Below are 15,307 nucleotides of genomic sequence, written 5' to 3'. Positions count from 1 at the left end.
AAGGGCCCCTACGAACAGGTTACAGTTAGCAAGTTTTCTTAATAGTTTTCCTACATTTATCTTGCTGCAATTTCAATGACCTTTTGTCCTGTTTGTCAGGGAACACTGGCAGTGGGGCTGCCCCCCAAGGGAGGATGAGCCAGGAGCCAAGGGTTATTCCAGCACAGGCAGTGCCCTCACCAGCCAGAGCAAAGCCTCACACGCAGCGCGAAGTGGGGCCAGCAGAGCCAGGGACTGGTAACAGCATCTGTCACCAGCCTCAGACACATGAGATGGGATGAGCCAGGGCTAGGTCGATCCAGGGGCAGCAGGATATGAGACAGGAGATGAGGCTGAAGTTGTGACTGGAGAGAAGACAACAATGTGAACCTGAGGTCCACCTGGGAAGCTCTGTCAGAGAACCCAGGCAGGGGAAGTCAGGGTGGGGGTCCCAGTTGGGTCTGGTCAGGATTTTAAGAACTATTAGCAATGACAGTGCCCTGACAGTACTCACAGTGGACATAGTGATCAGTTAGATTCTTCTTTTTTGTGGAAGATGCATCTGCTGTTTTTAGCCTTTTCTTTTAAATTATACTTCTACACTCATGGAATGAAAAAAAGCGAATTGTGAAAATGTACTTTAAAAAGGTGAATACAATTATCTGCTCAGTTCTTGTGTTTGGTGATGTTCTGTCTCACTGTCAGCCTGTAGAAGAATCTTGTTTCATTGTTGTTGTTCTGCCTTTTTTTCGTCTCTTGGTAAAAATGAGAAATCAGTTTTTTTCTTTTCTCGAACCACTTTATTCCAAATTCATATATATGAATATGTTCAAAAACCACTTCATGAAAACTGTACATAGCTTGCAGTGCTATTTCTTTTCTGAAAACAATTGTGTAAACACTACTTTTTTTTTCACAGAAAGCATTACTGAACAATTTGACTCTTCAGTAAAACAGGACAACAAGCCACATGCCCTACAAGTGGCTGAGGTTTCAGGTAAGATGATTGAAAATGCAAACCTCTGTCATCTCCTTCAGTTTATGCATCCAACTGTTGTAGCATGAGAACTGTCAGTACAGTCTCTGGTCATCATCCACGTTTTTCATATATTTCAGGAACAACTTTTTTTATTTGCTTAGCACTATTAAATGCTCATACAAACCCCATAAGAAACATAAGCTGAAATCTGGTAATTGCCCTCTATGATTTTCCCAAGCTATCAATTTTTCATTTTCTCTTCCAAACACTATGAACTGTTTAAAAGAGGATAGAAAAGCTCTCTAAAGGCTGAAAATGTGAGTACCGTTATGTTGAATGGAAGAACAAAATGGATACTATCTAAGTTACCTTTTTTTTTTTTTTTTTTTTTTTTTCCCATGTATTTTAACAAAATTAAAGACCCCAGAGTTTCTAATTTGCAGTATGTGTTTTTGGAATTTCTGCTCTTCTATCAAAGTGGACACAGCTATACCCATTCTGGAATATTTCACATACATTGTGTGAACAGTGGAAACATGGAGATATGTAAGAAAAAAGTATTAAGACAAGGAATAGCTGTGTACAGAGAAAATACACATACTTGGGGAATAGGTGCATTTACAGTGCTAAAGCTTCACATACTCCACTATTTTCCACATTTTCTGCCATATGTTTTATTAACCAGGAACTTTTGAACCTTTGTCCCTGTGGGGAACTTAATTTAATCAAGGCTCATTCGCAGGAGCGACAGATACTATATCTTGTCTCAAAGTGCAGTCTAATTCTGCCTTGATGCTGATGCATAATGGATGCATACTTTACACTTATATTCCAGAGTGTATTTTTCAGCTAATATACTGTTCCTTCACTGTAGAAAAATCATTTGAAAATTGAAATATGTGTCAGACAAATGGTAAGGATTAATAAAAATTGCTGCCTGCATGAAAAACCGAAACTGGTGTCTAGCAAGAAGATATTTTATTAGCAGAAATAAGAAGTTCTTTTCTGAATTCATTCTCATATGATAAATGAACTCCTCTTGCAGTACAGACATTAAATCATTTGAAGTTACCTTAACACAGTTTTCAACATCTATGCCCTTGCTGAGATTCCTTTAGTGCCCAGCAGCAGGAGCACTCAGCTAGCTGGAAGTAAAAGTGAGTCGTTTATATAAAAATACTGAGCCACCTTTGAACTGATTAAAAGTCCCTCTGACCACTGACTGCATAAAGGATGATCTGAGATTATTTGCTTTGTAAGCCACTCACCTCTTGTAGTTTCTATCTCATAACCTTTAAGACCCATGACATTTTGCAGTGACACTTTTCAAGCCCAGATTCCTTACCTATGCATTTTTAAGGGTTTTTTTGTTTGTTTGTTTTGTTTTTGAAGAAAAAGCATTTTTATTTTGCCCAAAGGGCTCATACCGTTGAACTTTTCTGCATCCCTGTAACTAAGACTATCCAGACAGAAAAGAAGGGGGTTAAATTTATCTTGCCTGCTTGTAGAAGTTTGATTTTCATAAACTAAATAGGAACGAGGTGGGGGGCGGGGGAGACAGGAGGGATGGGACAGGACACATTTCCTCATTTCTGGCCAGAAACTGGACTTCGGTGTTGCTTCATTTACCAGCAATTTATCTTAGAACATTGTGATACTAGTTTCTTTACAAAATAATTGAGTAATCAAGCTACTGATGATGCATCTTCAGAAACCCATTCATAAGACACTTATTTTCATTACATATCGCTAGTAGATGATGTACTTTATGATCTGGTAATCTGTCAGAATGGTTTGATTTTTTTTTTCCTCATTGTAGAAATACTTTATCTTGGCCAAATTGCATTATTTTATAATAATACTACTGTACTATGTCAGGAGCCTGTCATATATGAAGACTGGAATGCAGTTTAATGAGAAAGCAACCAAACTAAAGGTATTTAGTTCCCCAGTCTCCATATAAAAAATGCATTATATATGTTCATGAACTGTCAGACTAATAAGACCAAAGAATGAACACAAAGCTGGTCAGTATGATTCCCAGTGACCTGATGCTTCAGGCCAAACAAATTTCACTGTTTACTTTGGAAAAAGCTCATGCTTCTTCCTCTTAAAAGCTAGAGGGAATTTTTGTGTAGATAAAATCTTTATGGAACCTCTCAGCAGGGGATGCAATTCAAGAGCATACGACCTGTCATGGGACAATCTTCTGTATTAATCCCAGTTTTCCCTAACACAGTTTGGAATAACACTTCTTAGTTCTAGAAGCACATAAATTACTGGATGGAGCTCACCCAAAATCAAGTCTTCCCAGCACAAAGTATGGAAGTACATGTTCAAACCATTCCATATTTTTTTGCATGTACTCTGAGTAACTGAACTACAATGGCCTTATGAGGAAAGATTGAAAAAGAAAACCATACATGACTGACCAAAAATTACTTCTGTACATATGTGACCATAGGCTGCAGGTATCAAGTAAAGATATTGTTTAAGGTGGTCAAAGAAGCAATCAGAATAAAGAGGTGACATGTTACTCAGGAGTTCTGTGTTAGTAACAAACTAACCTTTATCACTTTACAGTTTCCTTAAGTGCTGTGATGTAAAGCACTGCATACTTTTACATGTGAAATTTTGTGTGCTCTTTGTATTTTTTTGGAGTTCATGGGTCCTTTGGGTCAAATAAAGTTTTATTAACTCTTAGATACTAGACCAAATGCTTAAAGTAACTGCAAAAGTTTTAAATAAATAAATAGAGAAAAATATATATGCGATACAGTTCTGAACAGGTCAATCCACTGCAGTTTATTTCTGGTTTAGATTAGTTAATACTTCAACATTATCTTGAAGAGTGATTAAGTGATTAATTACACCATTTCTACAAGGTTCTTCCTTTTTTTTTGGTATTTTGAGCCCTCATGTGTGAGAACCTAACATATATAGAATCATAAATTGATTGATTATTTGCAGTTGTGACACATCAAGTCTCATAGATCATTTTCTAACTACCGAAGTCTAGTGTCCTTTCCGCAGAAAAAGATAACATCCTTCCCTTCTCAGTCCTAAAAGACTTCCCACTGTTTTGACAGCACTCAGAATTTCAGTGTGCTTGGATGAAGAAGGCTCATGTTCTGTGCTCTTCAGGGAACACCCACATGAGCATGCATATGCACAAGCATTGTCTGTGCAAGACAGTGCAATTAAATAGGATTAGAAATGGATTTCATTGAGCACACAATCCTTCATTCATTTAGTGCCATTAGTATCATCACGTTGTTTGCTGGTGTTTTGTGTAAGGGTGTGTGGGGTTAACGTAGATTAAGCTGATTCTATAGCATTTTTTAAAGAGTCATTCTGAAACCTTAGATGCACATCTACATTAGGTTGCTGCAGTGATTTAACAAAATCAATTTCTTAACAGATTTTCCTCATGCAGCCAAAACCCACACTTGGCAATACCCCAGTCTTCCAACTGGACTATCAACTGGCATATTAAAAGTTCTTCCACAGCATTGTCAAGACCTTAATCTGCTGTCATTTGTAGTGTTGGGGAAGATGAAAATTGACATCCACATACCAGATGAAACTGCTCAGCAGAAGAGCCAGAATTCTTTGGCTGTGAACTAAGAGGACCATCTAGGACATGATTACACTCTGGAGGATATTCCAGTCATGCATACCACACTGTTAATTTCTAACATGCAGCATCTCTTGTAAGACCCGACCCAAATCCATCTGAAACCCGGACTGTGTGTTCCTGATTGACATCCATAACATAGTCTGTTCTTCTTCTAGTTCCATGGTTGTTCAATCATGGACTAATACTGGGATTCTGAAAGAAGGTAATGACAACATTAGCCTGTCCTGTTTCTGAGGAGAAAGCAGACTGTTATGGGAGTGATGTGAAGCACACAAGTGTCATCAGCAAATCTCCCACCACATCTTATTCCTACAACCAGTTTTCCTTGATACTGAAAATTGATTTTTTTCTCTCTGGGCCTTAGTCTAGGAGTATCTCTAGAAAAGCTGTCATTCCAGGAAAAGATGGTGAGAGCAATCCATTGGGTGAAAACAGAGTGCAAGGGAATTGATCACCTCTGTGCTTCTATGGCACCAGCAGTCAAAACTGGAATAGTAGTTATCCTTCATTTGGGAAAACCTTTACTAAGAAAGTGAAAAGGCCTCAGAAATCAGCTTGCTGTCTCTGGATAACTCTGTCTGCTGTATTTCTAATGCTTTCTGTGACAATGCTGGATTCAAGGCTTACTCCCTCTCATCAAAACCTCTGGCACTGTCTAACAAGTAGTCCCAAAGCACCAAACACAAGCTTCATTTTATACTCTGATTTGCCTTCTTTTTAGTGGTCAGGTCTTCAGAGAATCTGTGGCAAAAGCTCTCGAAATCTCTTAGAAGCAGAGCAAAATTATTCTTCACTAGGCTTTAAAAAAAATCAAAATACATTTTCTATTATTTATTCAAAGCATTTGAGATTTTTCTTTCCTCTCTGCTCAGGTAAGTTAGGTTTACCTTCCATTCCTATTGAAGTAGTAAGCTGGGCATAAGCTTAGTGTATTAAGCTGCTGATAGGGCAAGGAAGAATTGCTGTTATTCCTACTTTGAATGGAAAGATGAGGCCTGCTAGAGTAAAGAGTATGTTTGGAAATGCTTGAGGGACTGAAAATGCATGAACTAAAAATCCAGTGAGAAGCCATGGGGATGGATCGTAATGTAATTTGTTGCCAGCTGAAATTTTTTTGGTGAAGGCTCATGTATTTAAGGAAGGTTCCTTTTTTTCTGATTAGATGAACTTAACCCTAATGAGAATTTTCATTACAGCAAACAAGACTGAACACAGGTTACTGCCAGAGCCCCATTTCTCTGCACATCCACCCAGAGATGCCGTCTGCTGAAAGATAAGAAAAAACTGAATGTAAAAAATTTAGGAATACTGATGAGGAAAAATCATATGAAAATTGTAGTTATGATGTAATGGTTTTATCTTTAATATTATTTAACTGTCTTAACCTTTAGCAGAAAAGTTCTGGTTTACTGTTATTTTGTCTTTGCATTTTCAGATTTTCATACATTTCTGCTCAGATGAGAATTACAAATAGCTAGCCTGGAAGGAAATGAAAGAGGGCATAGCTCAAGTTCAAAACTAGAAAGCAAACCTGTAAGTGTGCTGTTGAAGGTTATGTCTCTTAGTACTTTGGCATTTGAAGCAAGGAGGAAAAGAATGAGGATTACACCTTATTTCTCTAGCCAGACTGTGCCCTCCAACCACTAAAACATCCTCCACTCTGCAATTCAGTCTTAGTTTGCTCACAAAGCATTTGAATGTAATGAATAAGGAGGGACATTTTAGTAAGCATGATTGACACACACAGCCAGATCTTGCTGTCTGCCAAATTCACTTTGTGCCCTGTAACTCAGAAGTGGCTGGAGTTATGTGGCAGAGAATAAACTCTCAACATGAGACATTTTCACAGGCACAGAACTGCCAGCTCCAGACACTGTAAAATCACAGCTCAAGCCTCAAAAGAGTGCCACTGGGCTTAAAAATATGGAACATACCTAGAGTAGTTCAGCCTGTATTTTTGCGTTTACACTCTAAATTAGGAGATTTCACCTTTTTTCTCTTTTTTTTTTTTTTTTTTTTTTTCTTTTCCTCTTTTTCCTTCCCTCCTTTCCTTTCCTCTCCTCTCCTCTCCTCTCCTCTCCTCTCCTCTCCTCTCCTTCTCCTCTCCTCTCCTCTCCTCTCCTCTCCTCTCCTCTCCTCTCCTCTCCTCTCCTCTCCCTCCTCTCCTCCTCTCCTCTCCTCTCCTCTCCTCCTCTCCTTTTCTTTTCCCTCCTCTCCTCTCCTCTCCTCTCCTCTCCTCTCTTTTTTTTTTTTCTTAAATAAAAACTGACATTCTCTGGAAATTTTACAGTCCAGCAGCTGGGCTCCATGAATCCTTTCAGAAATTGCAGGGCTTGGTATGAAGCTGCAAGAGCTGGCAGTACATCTGGCACAATAAAGGCTGATCCTCTGCAGGAAATTCCCTATCAGGTGTAAGATAGAAGGCTGGTAACAGGAATATCAGTCTGAGATGAAATATGTCAGAGAAAAATAAGGGTGTAGATGAACCGAACTGCTTTGGCTGCTTTTATTGACGTGAGCAGGAGTTCTCTCTCCTGAACCCTATAACTCACAGAGGGTTTTCACAGGAGGAGAGCCTTCCACCACCAGCTCAGGCTTTTGCCATCTGTCTTGATCTCTCTTTTCTCCATCTCTCTGCAATCCAAACAGGAAGGGAAAATGTAAAAGCCACTGACACGTTATTAAATGAAAAATGTTCAGGAGAGGTCAGGAACGAAATCTCAGGGCTGTTTTAAGTTGGTTGATTGCTGCCTGTATAGCAAATAAGGCAACCATACAAAGGTCACTGTGTCTCATCCTATTACATCACTGCCCTTTCAAAGTACATTGTGTCCCTTCAAGTTGTGTCACATCAAGAGCTGGTCGAGTGCTTCATTGTGACTGATATTCATTGCTAATTTAACTTTCTGCTACTGGTACATTATTTGTGAACTGATTCTTGTGCCTGGAAGCACATTTGTTATTTGCAAGAGTGTTTGAGCAATTTGAAGATGCTCCATTTGATCATTCTTGTTAGAAGAGTCACATAAAACAAGGGATTCCTCCTCCTTCTTGATCAGATGGCACTTTTTTTTTTTTTTTTTAATATATAGTAGAAGAATAAGATCACTGAAGCATGTATATATTTGTTCATTCCTACATAGCCATAGTCTTATTTTAAAAAATAATAATAAAAAAATAGTGAAAAGAGCCAAAAGCTTTTTCAAACGAGTTGACAATGACCATAAACTTGGAGGATTTAAAATGGTGACTGCACTTTCGGTACATGTTTGGAAACTGGGGTATTTTGCGTTACAAAAACCAGTCAAAACAAACGTTGCATTAGGAGTAAGACTCCGAATTCTCCGCTAGAGGACCCTCTCTTCTTTTAAATAGCACGCTTAGCTTAGAGAAGGAATACAGGACCCTGTCCTTTGCTCCGAGCTATCGGGAGTGTGTTTAGTTTATAAATATGTGTGAATGAGGTCAATGCCGAGGGACTCGTCTGACGTCTCAGATGTTCAGCCTTTAGCTTAAAATGGAAAAAAAATTTAAAGCAGCATTCAAATCAATTAACCAAGGTGTAAGATTGAATTGAAGTGCGTGGAAAATCTCACTGTTTTCACACATGCGTAACACTTTTTTACATACTGTTAGAGTCTCAAGAATATTTTCACTTTTTCTCTCGTTTACAGTAAAAACATTTATCAAGCACGATTGTCCCATATTATCAGGACACATTATTTTATTTTTACTCTGGTAAGTGTGGTAATATGCTAGTGCTTAATATAACACTGGGGAAATAAAGTGTTGATGTTAAATCCGCCCCACTTAATGGGGAAACACTAATGAAAGGGCTGATGTCACCCATCAATCTGCTTACACCTGGCTGTGGTTTTTCCCTCTGCCTCTCCTCTAGGAGACCTAATGATTGTGCAGCTGCAAGGTGACAGAACACAAACCCTCAAAACATACAGGTAGGCAAAGGGAGGCAGAGCACTGGGTCCCTGGAGCTGGGGATAGGGCCCTGCTGGCTGGGAGGGCAGGGCAGGATTAGGATCAGGGCAGGATCAGGACTTGCTTTCAGCAGCACTCTGCAGTTGCACCAGATGAGGTGCAACACGATACGGCAGATTTTAGGGCTGCTAAAAACGTCGTGCAAACACCACTTTGTTTTTTTATTTGTTTTGTTTCCAAAACTGAAGTTAGGTCACATCCTGGCTTCTGATCTGTAATATTAGATTCGTGCACTTTCCTGGAGTTGACTGGGTTCACAGCTGCTTAGTTTTATGCTGCTCCAGAGCAGGTGGCCTGAGAGAGTTAGACCAATAAAAGATGTGTAAGTAAACTTGTGTTTACTTTTTTTAATTTCTCCTCATGAGCATTATAGTCACATGGCTGTTCTCTATGACTCTGCAAACTATGGTACTCAAGGGATGCAGTCATTGCAAATAATGAAAATGATATACTGTTAATCCACTGGCTTCTAAAAAAAAAGTCTTTATAGTGCTTATGGAACAGAATAGAGACTTATTTGGATAATGTCTACTGTATTAAACACATTCTTACATGCATGGTACATTTATCTTTAGAGTCAGATCCTCTCTCACTGAGAATATCTGCTGAAGACACAAATACGGAATGATGACTTGTTGTTTTTCCTGTGTTTAAAAATATTTTTACTGTGCCATAACTGGAATGAGCAAGAGAGGAATGAAAATTATTAAAATAAGAAAACATCAACAGTTTAATATTCTATATATTTTTTGTCTGTCAAGGGTGATACTTTATATTAGTATACAACAATTTTAAAGATATTTGTGCCTTCGGTAGAATATGTTTAAAATATTTACTACTTAATATTATTTTCTGGTTTTTTTAATACTTGTTTATGAAACATATTGATAAAAAGCCAATAGACTTTCAGTAGACAAACCTAAACCCATAGAAAGCAAATTAGTACCTAAGTACCTAGACCTTGCTGTGTTAATTAATTATCTTGCCTTTATCTTGATAGGCTTAAGAAGAGGATCTCTTTCATTGTAAAAAGGTAAACTGATCACTTCAGTATAAGTTACTTGATATTTCATGACATGCAAAGTTTATACAATAGGCACATCTTAGAAAAGGGTGCTCGTGTGGATAAATTCTACAGAGACACAGAATAAAAAAGTGCACACTTCCACAAAACAATGTAATCCGATTGAGGTTAAAACCTAAGAAGTACATGTAAGAAAACACAGTTCTGTTATCTACCTACTTTCATATGAGCAGATAGTTGTGTTATCTAAATTTAACACTCCAAGGGCCTAGACTGTGGCATGGGCCAGGTTCCCAAGCAAGAGAGTGGAAACCTTTTTATTTGTACTTGAGATGCCTCTCATGAACTTCAATCTGGACTGTTTGTCTGCTGCATGGTGATGGATGAGGAAGAAAAGGAGAAGGGGAAGTCTGTGCTGTAAAATTCCATTTGCTGGCAGGCACAGCAAAATGAGAGAGTACACAAGGAGAGAAGGCATCATGGTGTACTGTTAATATGGCCCCACCACAGGGGTATGTCTGAATCAATTCTTTCTACGTGACTCTTTACCTAGTGCCCTTCATCTAGCTTTGAAGCTTCATACCTTGCCATGGTAACCATAGGCAATGCCTGTTCAAACAAAAACAAACAAAAAAAACAAAAAAAAAAAAAAAAAGAAAACCCACCCCCCCCCCCCCCTCAAGAATCCCTCAAACCCAACCCAACCAACAACCAAAACCATTCCGGTGACAATTTTAGCTGGACTACTGGTGGAAATAGCCAGACTTCCTGAGTGCTAAATTAAGGTAGCAATAATCAGAATTAATGAATATAAAGCAATCTAGAAAGATATAACAAGCCATTCAGTGTTGTCAAAGCATACTTTAAAACTAGCTAGGCAGCATGTACTCTGCAGCATTGCAGAGTCTTCTCAAGCAGTATCTGCCAGGTATGTGTGATTATTATGGAACTAAAATGAAGTGGCTCAGCAAGTATAAAGAAATGACTGAAGTCAGAACATCAGGAAGAACCATCAGTGGTTTAACAGGAGCCCCAGAAACTAGATATAGTCACAAAAAAATCGAAGTAGATCTTAATGGCAGTATTTTGGAAGAAAGTACACATTTTCTTAGACAAACTGATAAAGCTGAATAAAATGGAGATGCTTTTGGACTTGGCATACCTTAATGCCAAATCCAAAAGAGTAATGTTTTTCCCAGTATATTAGCTGACTTAATAAATTATATGTCCCCTCCTTTTCTTCACTTGTATCGTTAGATCATCATGGTTTAAACAACACTAGTTCTATTTTGGTAAAATATTACAAAACAAAACAAAAAAGTTTTCTACAGTGATTGGTATCAGAGTGAAAATAAGAATACACATTCCTGCAGAAAATTGTTCAGTCATGACAATTTTAATTCATCATTTGTGACTCCTTTCCTCTCACTTCTTGTTATGAAGGCATCTTTCTTTCTGTAAGGCACATGCATAAGTGGAAAATGAATTATGATAAGTGGAAAGGTCCCATTTTCAAGGTTAGAGTTTAAAATCTTCATTTTCATTTGGAAGCAAATGTCAGTATCTAGTCTCACCTATTTTAAGGTCTACAAAAGTTTAATCAAAACCAATGGAGAAGCACAATTATATATCTAAAAATAGTTACCCACAGGATCAACTTGGTGCTGACCTCTTGTAGAATTTATCAAATTCAAAATCTTGGTCTTCCTCATTGGTAGCCATCCCAGGACTTGGCTTATGATATGTAAAGAATAATTAAATATAATACACCAGGACTGTGGTTGGCACCTCTAAGTGTGTGACACAATGGTGATCAGAGAAAAGCTTTCTAGAAAAGCACACTAACCCCTTCAAGTGAAATTCCATGGAGTCTGTGAACCATCATACGCTTTCATCACCTTCTGCTCCTCATACATTTCTTTGGCTACTCATACTCACCCTATATAAATTTACAATAACATATAGACTAACAAACTCTTTAAAATCAGTCCTCTTTCTCTTTCTTGCTCTCATTAAAAAAATCCTTCTACCAAAGGTTTCTCTCTACCCAGTCTCCTCTCCCTGGGGGCAGGATGGGAGGAGATAGAAGTGACAGATGTGAGCTGCTTTGGTTAATGCACTATTATTAAGAAGCACTCAGGCACTATGGTGATGAGGGCATTATAAAAGTCTGTGTGGAAGAGAATAGAAAAGACACATCAGGTGTAACATCAGGAGCAGAGTCGGTGTAACAACCGGGTAGAGTCTGTTTGCTGCACCTTGTGAGAGCAGCTTGTCGGCTTGCCAAGCCTCCCCATTTGTCCTGGCCTGCTGCTGACAACGGGACAGAGAAACATACAGGGTGAGCACTCCTTGAGAGAAAATGTACTCTGTCTTGCATGTCCAAAAGCACTCAAGGGATTAAACAATAGGAATCACAGGCAGGATTAGCATTTTAATGGGGAACAATGAGTTTGAAAATTCCCATAATTTGGCCTTTGAGCACCGTCTAAAAAAAAAAACTGCAGGGGCAGGGGAATGGAGACAGAGAGACGGAGAATGTTCTCTGACCAGACTTATGAGAAATTCAGCCTGTGTTTTAGTGAGGGATGGGCTAAAAAGTAAGTCAATGCAGCTGACCTTGCTGGAGACACATTTTCCTCTCACCAAATCCTGACATTTCAGACCTGCTTTCACACGTTCCATGAATAGATGTCATTACTCATTATCACATTTATCATTACCAGTCTAAAACAATGAGGTGTCAACGAGGGGAAGGATTAAAATAGACTTTAAAACTTCCCCCTCCCTCCCCTGAAAGTATCTGGCGTAGGGTATTAAGTGGCAACTTAATTTTTTTCCCTTCTAAGAGGGAAAAAAAGAAGCCAAGCTTTTGACACCAAAAAGTGTTCCTCAGAGATACTATTCTACTGAGACCAAAACTTTTCATTGTCCTGTTCCCTTCCAGACTAGCATGTGACACTGAGCTGAACTGGAAAAATGTCCTCTTGTACTGGGGGGTTTTATTCTCTACTTCACTGCATGTGGCATCAAGCAAACAGAGTTACAGATCTTTCCTCCTGTTTTGGAGTAAAATCGATGCAGTTTTCATGCATGGCAATAAAGCACATTGCAAAGAATAACTTGACCATCAATTCCTGAATCTATTTGCTGCAAACTGTCATGGGATAGCTATGGTGAATGGGAAATGACAGTTACTGAGGTGTGGAGAAGGGTGAATACCTGGCATGCAAAACTAGAGAGGCTGAAATTATCTCCTTACACATGTCACTCACTAAGCGATTTCTATTCTTACAGAGATTCCAACCACCTTGCTTCCAGGTGGAGGTGATGCTCGGAGCAGACCACAGGAGTGGTGCCCCACATGATGCCCTGCTCTGCTGTGCCAGAATGGCTCCATCCATTGCCCCTGCAACAATCAGACCCAGGAAAATGAGTTTTGAAAAAAACTTGCCTTTTTATGGGGTGGGTTTTATTTTTTTAGTTGTTGGGGTTTTTCATTTGATTGTTTTTTGGGGGGGGTGAGAGAGGGAGTTAATCCCTGTCAATTCGTGGGGCTGCAGGAACTATGAGGAAAAAAGATGGTTAAGAAAATACAGGGAGTTATTGCTGTCATATAGCTTGTGTTTTGACATCTGAACCATAATCTTAAATCTGGTGATAGATGCTGTGTGCTGGGAACGGGAACCATGCCTTTGGAACTGCTTTAATGATTTTCTCTTTTTTTAATAGAAAGAAAACTGGCATTTCACAAATAGTAAATCCTGCTATTTGCAAATGAACTTTTTAAAAAACTGCATCAGTTAATAGAATTCTCTGTCATTTAGCCAAATGCAAACTCAGGTGAATAAGATTGCCAGTTACTAGTGTAATTTTGAAAGAAAGGTATTCAGAACTAATTGTATGCTTCACTTGGATAGCCCGTCTCTATCACTTTGTGTCTGCAGTGCCATCTTCTATCCAACTGACAGTATTATGGCTTTTTTTTAAATAGGATTTTCTCATTCGAAAATAAAGCCTCAGTAAAAGAAAATCTAGCCTCCCCAAATTAAATCTGTCAGATTCTTTCTGATGCCACTCCATTGTGACCAGCCAAATAGTCAGGAGGACTGGAAAACTTAGCACAGCCTTGTTGAGGATGGTTGTAAAATTGCTACTTCTGTACACATGTATAGTCATGGTGGGGAAAGTGTTTCTCATTTATTTTAGTGATACAAAGAGCCTGATTGTGCTTACATCAGAGCGAGTGCTATGTAGGAGCTGAATAACCTTGCCTTGGCTCATGTATCCACATGAATCCACAGATCACTGACAAATCTATTTTTTCCTTACTCTCTCATTCACATTACTCAAGTGATAAAGTGGTGTATACCGTGCTGACAGTGGAATGGTATCTAAACTGGCTTATGTGATGCAGTCTATGATGCAAAAGTCTTTCTGTGGAAATGGAGAATGTCTGTGCACATGCAGAATGTCGTATTAACCTCTGTATGTTTTACAACAGAAAATGCCACATGTAGATGCCACTATGTAGACCACATGAAAAGAGACATTGCCAGATTTTGCAGACACTTTGATTCCAATTTACTGATCACAGAGTCGTAGATTTAAAAGGCCAGAGGAACCATCATGATCATTTTGTCTGACCTCTTGTATCACACAGGGCAGAGTACCTTGCCCATTAATTTCTGCCCCAAGCCTGTTAGTCCTGCTTGTGTGAATACAATTCTTCTAGAGACAGATTTTTTTCAGTGCCCATTCCCACCATTTCAAGTGAACAAGAACTGGGCAATTGCGTGAAAGCTTTAACTGTCTAGCAAAGGATAGAATTTTTTTTTTGTTTTCCTGGGCTTTTTTAATATTTCAGAATGGTTTTGCCATCATCCCTGACAAATGAAGTCCTGCAGCTAGACTGTCAGCAGTTAAACGCACAACACCACTTGTTTCTCCAACACCTACCTAACCCTTGGCCTCTGCCAATGAAGGTGCCAGGGTTGGTGGCAGTTTCTGTAATACAGAGAGTTTTCAGCTCCAAACTGGACAGGCAAGTTAATTCCTTTCACATGGTCCACTGAACAGCCATCAGGTGGTGATAAATTTTAGCTGCTGCTCACCTGTACTAGGTTCACTTTTATAATTGTAGCTGAAATATTGTAATGTTCTACTATCAGCTTTATTATTGATATTTTATAACAATTCATTTTCCCCTGTTAAATTGTAAGCAAAATTTACCATGCTAGGTATTTGTTAGCATAGAATTAAGATATAATTCAGCCTATGACTTGGAATATTTCTACTATTTTACAGAAGCCTCAGGAAGAAGCCTGGCTTTCAAAGTTTAAAATCCAAACTGCATGGAATATGCCATGGTAAAGATCTTGTGGTATACTATTTGGAATGACTCTTAAGATAACTCCTGTCACTATGCTTTGATACTTTCCTTGCATTTCCTGTAAATTAATCTTTCATTTCCAACTGTTAAGCTATGGAACTGCAATGTACAATATAAATGGGACCTTTTAAAAATAGCACAGTAATATAATGAATTAAAATGACAGTAAAGAAAAAAAATCTTACCATTGTGCCAGAAATCAGTTCAATATGCTGGCTTAGTCTTTTTTAAATGAAATTGAAGTGATGAAGTTAAATGAAGTTCTTGCACAGGAAAATATGTGTAATAAATATTTAT

At 38.5% G+C, this 15,307-nt stretch overlaps 1 long non-coding RNA gene across 4 annotated transcripts; it reads left to right on the top strand.

Annotated features, from left to right (window-relative positions):
* Window positions 1–224: 224 nt before the first annotated feature.
* Window positions 225–14,973, top strand: LOC115600448. Of its 4 annotated transcripts, XR_003988974.1 has the most exons (8): window positions 225–627; window positions 899–976; window positions 4,380–4,800; window positions 5,795–6,131; window positions 8,273–8,336; window positions 8,497–8,554; window positions 9,595–9,627; window positions 14,926–14,973. It is a non-coding gene; the product is annotated as an uncharacterized LOC115600448 (long non-coding RNA). The 4 variants fall into 4 exon arrangements; XR_003988976.1 differs by lacking the exons at window positions 9,595–9,627; window positions 14,926–14,973 and having other exon boundaries at window positions 5,795–5,888; window positions 6,034–6,131; window positions 8,497–9,226; XR_003988975.1 differs by lacking the exons at window positions 9,595–9,627; window positions 14,926–14,973 and adding an exon at window positions 8,819–9,226.
* Window positions 14,974–15,307: the final 334 nt, after the last annotated feature.

The sequence above is a fragment of the Calypte anna genome, chromosome 1 (genome assembly GCF_003957555.1).
Source record: "Calypte anna isolate BGI_N300 chromosome 1, bCalAnn1_v1.p, whole genome shotgun sequence".
Lineage (NCBI taxonomy): Eukaryota > Metazoa > Chordata > Aves > Apodiformes > Trochilidae > Calypte > Calypte anna.
Note: the sequence above shows the minus strand (reverse complement) of the source record. Positions and strands in the feature narration are given on the sequence as shown.